Below are 8,695 nucleotides of genomic sequence, written 5' to 3' on the forward strand. Positions count from 1 at the left end.
ATGTTACATCTAGAAACGTGGCAGTCATTGTGTACCTCAGTAGCACTCTTTTCGTCAGTTTGAATTTTGCCAACAGTGCCTAGGGCACAGGTCCTTGTTGTTTATGCGAAAGCCCTGAGTGGTGCCTTGAGCGAAAAAGCCCACGACCGGCTTCCGGCGTCGGCGTCTGCAGCAAAAAAAAAAAAAAAAAGACAGCTCATAAAAATGCCATCGGCTGCGACGCGTTGCGTACACTTGCAAATGTGCATTGTGCAACGCTTTCCCGTGATTTTCGTAACGTTACGGGAAAATATTAGCAGCAATACTTGGACTAACGTTAGGCTTTTCGGTCAATTTTTGCTAATCCGCAGGAGCACAGTCAGGTCTGTGCAATGGGAGTCCACCGGCGCGTGTGCCAGGATGGCCGAGTGGTCTAAGGCGCCAGATTTAAGCTCTGGTCCTCGAAAGAGGGCGTGGGTTCGAACCCCACTTCTGGCAAACGTTTTTCTTTTTTTCGGTCTTTCTTCTGAATCTTTTGCAGCCTTGTCTGGGTCGAGCAGGAAAGAAAGCCTGAGGTAACCTGATAATTTTGGGACAGTCATCCTGGTGAGATCGGCAGAGCACCTCCTCCTTTGCCGGAAGGTCCATGCCAGGCCGGCGAGCATGGCGCGACTCCCAAGAGGACACGTGTGACAGGGAGGGCGGGAAGTAAAATGGGTGGGTATGCCGATTAATTCTGAAGAGTGCCGCTTCTTCCGTATATGTCTTCGAAGCTATGCTTACTGGAGAGCAGCGGCCACAAGAACCAGGTTACCGGTGCGCTTCCCAGAGCCAGAACTCAAGCTTAAAAGTTTGTTTGCTGCAAGCGTTGCATGCTGTAGGTGAAAAACTTTATTTTGAGCCTGTCGATCTGGGAGTGCTCCTTCATTCGAGGAGACCATGGGACGACCGTGCCGTCTCAGTTCTCGACACCAGGCGAAGGGCTGAGCTTGAGTTCGCGCGGAAGGAAGGAGGCTGCACTGCATCCGAAGATTACATGGTACTCAAAGGACTTGCGGCGATGTTAAGGGGTCACGTTCTGCGATTCCATGAACCTTTTTACTCCAGCACCACTCATTAGGAGCGCTGTCAATGGGTTTTCTTGAAACAGGCGGCCCTTCCAGCTGTTCATTGCTCTAGCCTTGTAAATAAGACTCTTCAAACCTTGGCCTAGAATTTTGCTGACGCTTACGCTGGGAACTAGCACAATCGATACGTCGACAACGCACTCGTCAATGTTCAAAACACGCCCATGACACGCTGAATTGGGGTGATCTGAGACGCTACGCTCGCCGTTGGCACGTAAACAAACGGGCCATGTTAGACAGAGTCGGGAGAAGGGCGCATATTCCTTTCGCTACAGTGAACTCCGCCGCCTACTTGCTTTGGGCTTGCGCTGAGCTGTACTGGAGCCGCCCTCAAACCATGTAGCAAACACAATTCAGCGGAAGAACAGAACAACGAGAAAATCGGAGCCGCCGTGCGCCTCTTTCAGGGGGCGGAGGTTTGAAAGAAGGTCGGGGCCAGGCCGTAGTTTTATACAGTTTTAAAGGAAATAGCGGGATTATATACTTTACGAAACGGAGTGCATATTGCAACATGAACACAGACAAGACAACGCTGCACGCGGATGTTTGCACAAGCCGTGTTTTTTCAACGTGAGCGGCCTCAACTGGGCGCGCTGATAATGCCAAGCGTGCTCCGCGATTGCGCCTGTTTCGCTCGATGTTTATCGGGCGCTCCATTATCACTACTTTGTTAACTCGAGCAGCTGGGAACTCGGGAACGAGCTAGCTCGGGCCTTCTGGAATAGGCCCGCAATATCATCCACCTTGTAACCGATATTCAAATTTTCGGTCGCAACAATTCCAATGCTGGAAGCATCGGCTCCCCCCTTCGCACGTTATACACGCCTGAAATGATTAGAGTAGGCCTCCTATATCACTGACCGTCGCACCGGCCTCCGTGAACGCCATCTCCTTGAATTTTCGGCGCATCCATTCCCTCCTATTGCGCACTATCCAGCACCTGCGTCCCAGCAAAACCCGGCTTTATATACCGGAAGTCTCTTTCAATAGAATCTGCCGCCACTCACTCAACTTCTTGCCCTCTATGCACTCCCACAGATGACATCTTTATTTTTAGCGCCTGCAGAGCGCTAGATGGACGGCTTCTCCCGGACACTCAGGCACAACTGCATCATCGTCAATCGTTCCCCCGGTTCGGAACCGTGCTCTTTCGGCGGACCGATAGGCACACTTCCCCCGATTCCACCTACTAGCATCGCATCCTATGCCATCGCTTTGACTTATGAACACACCCACCTCACCTAACACCCAGGCATACTTGCAATTTCTCCGATTTTCATTCGGTTTCACACATCTCGGCCCACACTGCCACGATCACAATGTATCATCGTTTTTAATTCCGTTGAATTTTGATTCATTTTTCGGCCATGCCGGAGCGGATGCCCTTACATGAGAACTGCCCCTGTGCCTATCTCACGCACTGACAACGCTCTTACCCCACCCCACCTTTCACGCACAAAACAGGTGCGGAATTCTGAGTGTGTCCATGTCATGCCCATTTCAAAGTGCTCGTTTGGAGCGAGCTCCCCTGATTGGCTGAAAGCAGACGACCAAATGAAACACACCACGTCCATTGGTCGGAGGCATACTGAAACGGACGCGGAATGGACATTTTAGAAACGGGACAGCACTCAGAATTCCGCCCCTGATTCACCCGTCTGGAATTCCCGGCACAATATCGTCTCTCCCATGTGGACTTCCCTTCTGCGTCCTCCTTCGCCTTTTCTTTTAGCACAGCTATTGTGTTGCAGGTAAACACGTTGAATTAGTGAGTAGATGAAGATGCCTCTCGGGCCAACTCGTCAGTGACTTTCCACTCCTATGTGGGATGGTTTGAAGGAAGCCATCGGAAGCGCACATTAGGCTACCTCGCCTCGAAAGAGTGTTGTAGAAGGGTGGTAGCTGGGCAAGGTGGCAGGTTGACGTCCTAACAGAGGTATAAATGGGCGAAGGCAAAAGAAGGTGACAAAACTAGCGTTTATACGGAACTGACAAGTAAGCAATGCAAACCAGGTTAAAAAAAATAGCAGCCGTTCCACTCTGTGATGGTGGACGATCAGCGAAGCTTTTTGCCAAACGACATAGAGCCGACATGGAGTTTAGGCGAGACGCAGGAGCTAATTTGAGCAAGTTTGAGCTCTGTACGCGTGGATCGTTAACAGGAAACTATCATCATCGGCGAAGTGGAAAGGGGGAAAATGCTAGGCCAAGCAGTGTGAGAGAAAATGACGAGGATGCAAGGCGGTGATGGGAGCAGGTGATTGGAGTACGAGCCTCAAGAAAAAAAAATGTGGTTATGGAGGTAGGAGCAGAGAAGCCCCTGGTTGCATCCAACGTTGTTATTCGTTGTAGGCGCGATGCTTGAGCGTTTTCTTTCGGTGGAAACAAGCAAACAACACGCACACACGCGCGTGAAAGCCGCTGGCAGACGGGAGGCCAAGAGAGCTCTCAAACCGTAAGTGGGGGGGAGTAGACGACGTACCCGTTAGTCTTTGCGCTTTTACCGCTTACCTATTAGACGATTTAACTGGAGAAGCCGTCGCCTCCACTAATTGCTTCAGCCGGTGGCCGAAACGTGGTCGGTGATGCTCCCGTCGGCGCGGAGAACCGTACGTGTGCTTGCTTGAAGGTCGGAGGTGCGGCAGCAGCACTTTTTTGGGTTGGTACGTGGGTTAATTAGCTAAGCACAAAAAAAGCGAAAAAAGAACGTGCCGCCCCTGGGAGGGCTCGAACCTCCAACCTGTCGGTTAACAGCCGAACGCGGTAGCCGAGTGCTCCACGGAGGCTTTTTTTTTTTTCTTTTTCCACATGGTATTTATTCCACTACATGCCATTGTAGGAAACGATATTTGCAACACATATTTACAACTATGTACACATACAAATGAGTTGATTACAAGCTGAAAAACAAAACTAAACACAATGAACAATTATTTACGCTCTGTTTAAAGCGGTGGCAACATTGAACAAATATTTAGGTGGGGATACCAATCAGGGCGAGAATCATTTTGGTCATAGACGTCTTTAAGATTTATGATCATATGGCAGAAGTGTGCTCTGGAAGAAAACATAGGCTCACCGTGCTTTTCCAGCATTCGCGTTTTCCATAAACTATGCAGAGCGATTTGAAAAAAAAAAAAAAACCCAATCATATGGCACATCACCATCTGCGGGTGATACGAGATACCGAATACCATGCGGAGTCAATTCAAAGTCCTTGTTAAGAGTTCTTTGGAGGACATCCCAAAATAGTATGGCGTCGTTACAATTTATGAAGCAGTGCTCAACAGTTTCCGGTACATCGCACAGGCGACAGTTCAGAGAAGACACAAAAAATGTTCTGGTTGCGTAGCCACGTCTTAACAGGCAAAGTTTCGCTGTGCAGTTTGAAGAAGAACGTTTTTGTTGAGGGAGAAAGCGGCATTTTACGGAGACATAAGATCACATCTTGTCCAGCCAAGTTAGGAGAAACAGTTCTATACAGGGGTGCTGGGACAAGCATGGATTAGGTACTTGTAGATAATAACACGAGACACACTGAACCTATAATCGTGGGAAAAACGAACCAACAAAAAATTGGCCACGTATCTGCTCCCTTCGTTGCAAATGTCGACAAAAGACGATAGCCTTTGTCGACATTTGCCAAGTAAATGCCTCCCTTCGCTTTTCCGCTCACCTCTCTCATATCTTGTGTGGAGCACTGGGAGGCGGCGTTAGGCAGCTCGGATCCGTCCAGCAAGGACTCGCTGAACGAGTAGCCCAGGTCACAGGCGCCCTCGAAGCGCTGGTCACCACTCGTCGTTGACCAATGGTTCCAGAATAAAGTTCTCTCTCTCTCTCTCTCTCTCTCTCTCTCTCTCTCTCTCTCTCTCTCTCTCTCTCTCTCTCTCATGTTGTTCCTCTAGCGTCGCGCTGCTCCCAAGGTAAAAACGCTAAAGGTTTGCTCAAGTCAATTTAAATTCACCGCGCTCGGGTGCTTCGATGTTTCGAGGAAGGACGCTTCGATGCCATCGCTGCGGTACGGCGGAGACGCGCGTGAATCTATTCGCCCTACTTTAACGTTTATAGAACCGCATTGCCCTAAATACTTCTAACACCATGCCCTAGTCCACGTGCGTTCCAAGCAGAACGTGGAATCTATCTAGTGGAACGCTTCGTAACTGTTTCCGCTTGATTTCTTAAAATGCCACCAGAAGCTATAGGGCAACGGCAGGCGACAGCGTGAATTTTTTCTGCAGGGGATGTAGTATTTAATTTGGCAAAAATCAAGCATCTATGTTTTTTCTATAAAAAAATACTGTAAATATTCCTTGTGTATTAATTTTATGTTATATCTGCGCAGTGTCTTGTTCTTGTTCAACAATGTAGACAAGTATCAACATATAAGCCGGACTTACACGTTTAGATTTGGCTGTGAGTACATAAGACTATTGCGCAGACTTCGTTTCACTTTGGTCGGGTGGCTGAATCGAGTCACAGACACACGGACAGGCAGACAGACAAACAGACATACAGACAGACTAAAATTTATGGGTTGAAGTAGCCCAAGAAAGGCTATCGTCTTTAAAACCGTATTGAAGTAAAACCGTTCATACATAAACCCCCACAAACAAGGTCTGGTCGAGAAAACTGATGAGACAACAAGATTAGGCAAAACTTCGGCGAGGTTAACTTGCAAAAGAGCGCTCATAACAGGGTGGGTGGAGTCCCGAAACAAGAAGGACCGTGCAACTATTTGCCGTACAAAATATGGGTTAAGCCCAGCCCGCCATCTCGAACCGGTTTCAGAAGGTTGTCGCGCCTCACTGGCTCCATGGTAGACGACCACACAAAGGTTGCGAAAACCCGATGGTACCGTTGTATGTGACTCCGAGCATAGACCTATATAGAGCACTACATAGACAAATTTGAATGCCAAGAACATGTTACATGCCTGGGCCCTTTCAAAAACCGACAGGTCATGCGGGGGAGGAACTGAGGCCTGTGAATAGGTGGTATTAGTCCAGCTGAACGCCAATGTATTTAGGTGGTACAAAGGACCATTGGATGCCGGCATACCGGGCTGGTGTTGTTGCCCATGAGCCAAACCAAAGTCGAGAGCTCTTCAAAATGTTGACTTCAGCACCAGAAACTAATCCGAATTCCTGTGTCACAGAAATAACTTTATCAATACTTGGTTCATCGCTACAGAAAAAGGCCAAATCGTCAGCATAAGCCAGTAGTTTGAGTCCGGTTCCGAGCATATTAAAACCCCGAATGCTACTTCATTGGAGCATACTCCGCCATAAAGGCTCTAAGTAGAGTGCAAAAACTAAAGGCGAAAGCGGGCAATCTTGCTTTACTGAAGAATGTATAGGCACGGGCTTCGAAAGGGGACCATTAACAATTAGGCGGGTAGAGAAGTTGCTAGAACAGAGGCGTACTCGCTTGAAAACGACCGAACCAACGTTGGCCCCCTCTAACAAAGAAAACAAAAATTAGTGGGAGGCACGATCAAACGCTTTTGAAAGATCTATCTGCAGGAATGCGAGCTGCTCATAGGAATCTTTACAGAACTGAAGGGCTGTTCGAGCAATGTGTAAATTGGTCTGTATTGATCGGTCGCGCCGTCCACGTGTTTGATGCTGGCCAATAAGTATGGACATGGCAAACTGCAGACGATTAGATAATATCTTCGCAAAAATTTTGTAGTCAACATTCGCCAGAGTGATAGACCTGTAGCTATCCATAGATCGCAATTTTTCACGGTCCTTACTTTTGGGAATTAGGACTGTATGGCTCTTCGAGAGTGACGGCGGAAGAGCATTAACATTCAGACACCATTCAAAAACTCCAAAAAGAACTGGACATAAAATAGACTTAAAAGCCTTGTGAAACTCTCCGGGCAGTCCATCGGGACCAGGTGTTTAGGAGACCGGATATCTCTACCGTGCTAGTTAAAAGAACACCATTTGAATTTAGGCGAAAAGCAAAATTTTAGCTAAGGTTTTTATCTCCGCTCAAAATGAAGGCGCCCTGAAGAACTACTTTTCGGCACGCACTCATTCAGAAAAGCTTGGCTCCCAGCGCGGCCTGCAGGTGCAAGGCGGTCGGCCGCGACGTCACGTTGATACACCGACACCATTGGCTGGTAGGGGGCCTTTGACTGGGCGACGCCGATTTTTTCTTGACTTGTACCTTGGCGTGCCTTTGCACCAAATAACGAACTCCGGGCCACACCGGTCATCAGCACTCAGGCATGTCAAGCGCGCCTCGCAGGCATGGATGGGGCTACAATTTTCTGTATTTTTCCGTGGGCAGGTGTGCAATGTCTTCTTGGTAGCAAAGCTTCTTTATGTGCTTCAGGTATTGGCCTCGAGGACATACCGTGGCGCCACCTACGAGTGACGTCACTCGTAGGACGCCGAATCGGGTTGTCGTCTGCTACAACACATTTCCCGTGCGTATGCGGAAGCGTGTTTTTTTGTTGTGGCCACCGTCTCGCCCGCTCCTTGTGGATTTGATGCAAATTACCAAAAAAGTTGTCTGTAAACCAAATAATTCGGGCAAGCAATCAGCGACTCGCTTGTTCCCGGCGACACCGCCGCGTTTAGGTAGTTGCTACCATCGCGACCCACACCTCTTACATACGCAGCCAGCTAACGCCAAGGACGATGCAACTGACGCCGAGAAAAGTACGCTGTAAATTCATTATGAAATACTTGTGACGGGACATGTGTGTGCAAGCAAACACCTTGTAACAGCAATGGAAACGCGTCGCTCACTTATGATCTCACCGCGCAAACTGCTCGTATTGCCTGGTAAATGAATGACGTGAGAACGGTGATCAGATTGCTTCGCCGCACATGCTTAAAAGTATTGTTATGGTCTGCAGTTTGGCTTAATCAGTGCCTATTTCCCCTACGATGTTTTTATAGTCATGCCCGGATTTGATTAACGATCAATGCCGTAGCCTGTACTCTGCACGGCTGATGTTTACTTTTCGCGACTTGTCCGCAATGCATGAACGGTATGAACGCGAGTTTTTAACGCCTTCGAGCGGGTTCGGACAAGGCTATATTTAGTTTTCATTAGGTGCTCGGCGTGGTAATTTATAACTGCAGCGTGTTTTGTATGTTTACAGTAAGCCGGCATTTCTCAAGCATCAATTTCGAAACTCACGACTGCTCACAGAAGGCGAGGCTGCGTTCGAGGCGAAACACTGTGCACATCGTTAATGATTTCAGGTAATGGGGATATTTAGAATAGGAGAACCGAGCGTTGGGGGCCCCCAAGAAGTTAGAGGAACGCAAACGCAACACACGCGTGCGCGACGGGAGGGCCTTCGCCAACAGCTCGCAGCCGGCTTCGGATGCACGTAATCGGATGTTGGTAACTTTAGGCTTGGCGTCGCAGCAGATATTTCATCGCCGTTAGAGTTGCGAGTGACAGTCCCTAACAGAACTTTTTACCGCGCTGGGAACTCTGTAAGCGCGGTGATTTCCGTTGAAGCGATCGACGATCAAGATACCTGCACGGCCTCGGCCGATTCTTGCGCGCAAGCATGGCCACCCTTCGCTGCTCGCCGCACCGTACGTGAACGGGCCGGC

The 8,695-nt window shown here is 48.9% G+C and overlaps 1 non-coding gene across 1 annotated transcript; it reads left to right on the plus strand.

Annotated features, from left to right (window-relative positions):
* Positions 1–393: 393 nt before the first annotated feature.
* Positions 394–477, plus strand: Trnal-uaa (transfer RNA leucine (anticodon UAA)). The gene has a single exon. It is a non-coding gene; the product is annotated as a tRNA-Leu (tRNA).
* The last annotated feature ends 8,218 nt before the right edge of the window (positions 478–8,695 follow it).

The sequence above is a fragment of the Haemaphysalis longicornis genome, unplaced genomic scaffold (genome assembly GCF_048455015.1).
Source record: "Haemaphysalis longicornis isolate Haplotype H1 unplaced genomic scaffold, Haemaphysalis longicornis Haplotype H1 scaffold_1, whole genome shotgun sequence".
Classification (NCBI taxonomy): domain Eukaryota; kingdom Metazoa; phylum Arthropoda; class Arachnida; order Ixodida; family Ixodidae; genus Haemaphysalis; species Haemaphysalis longicornis.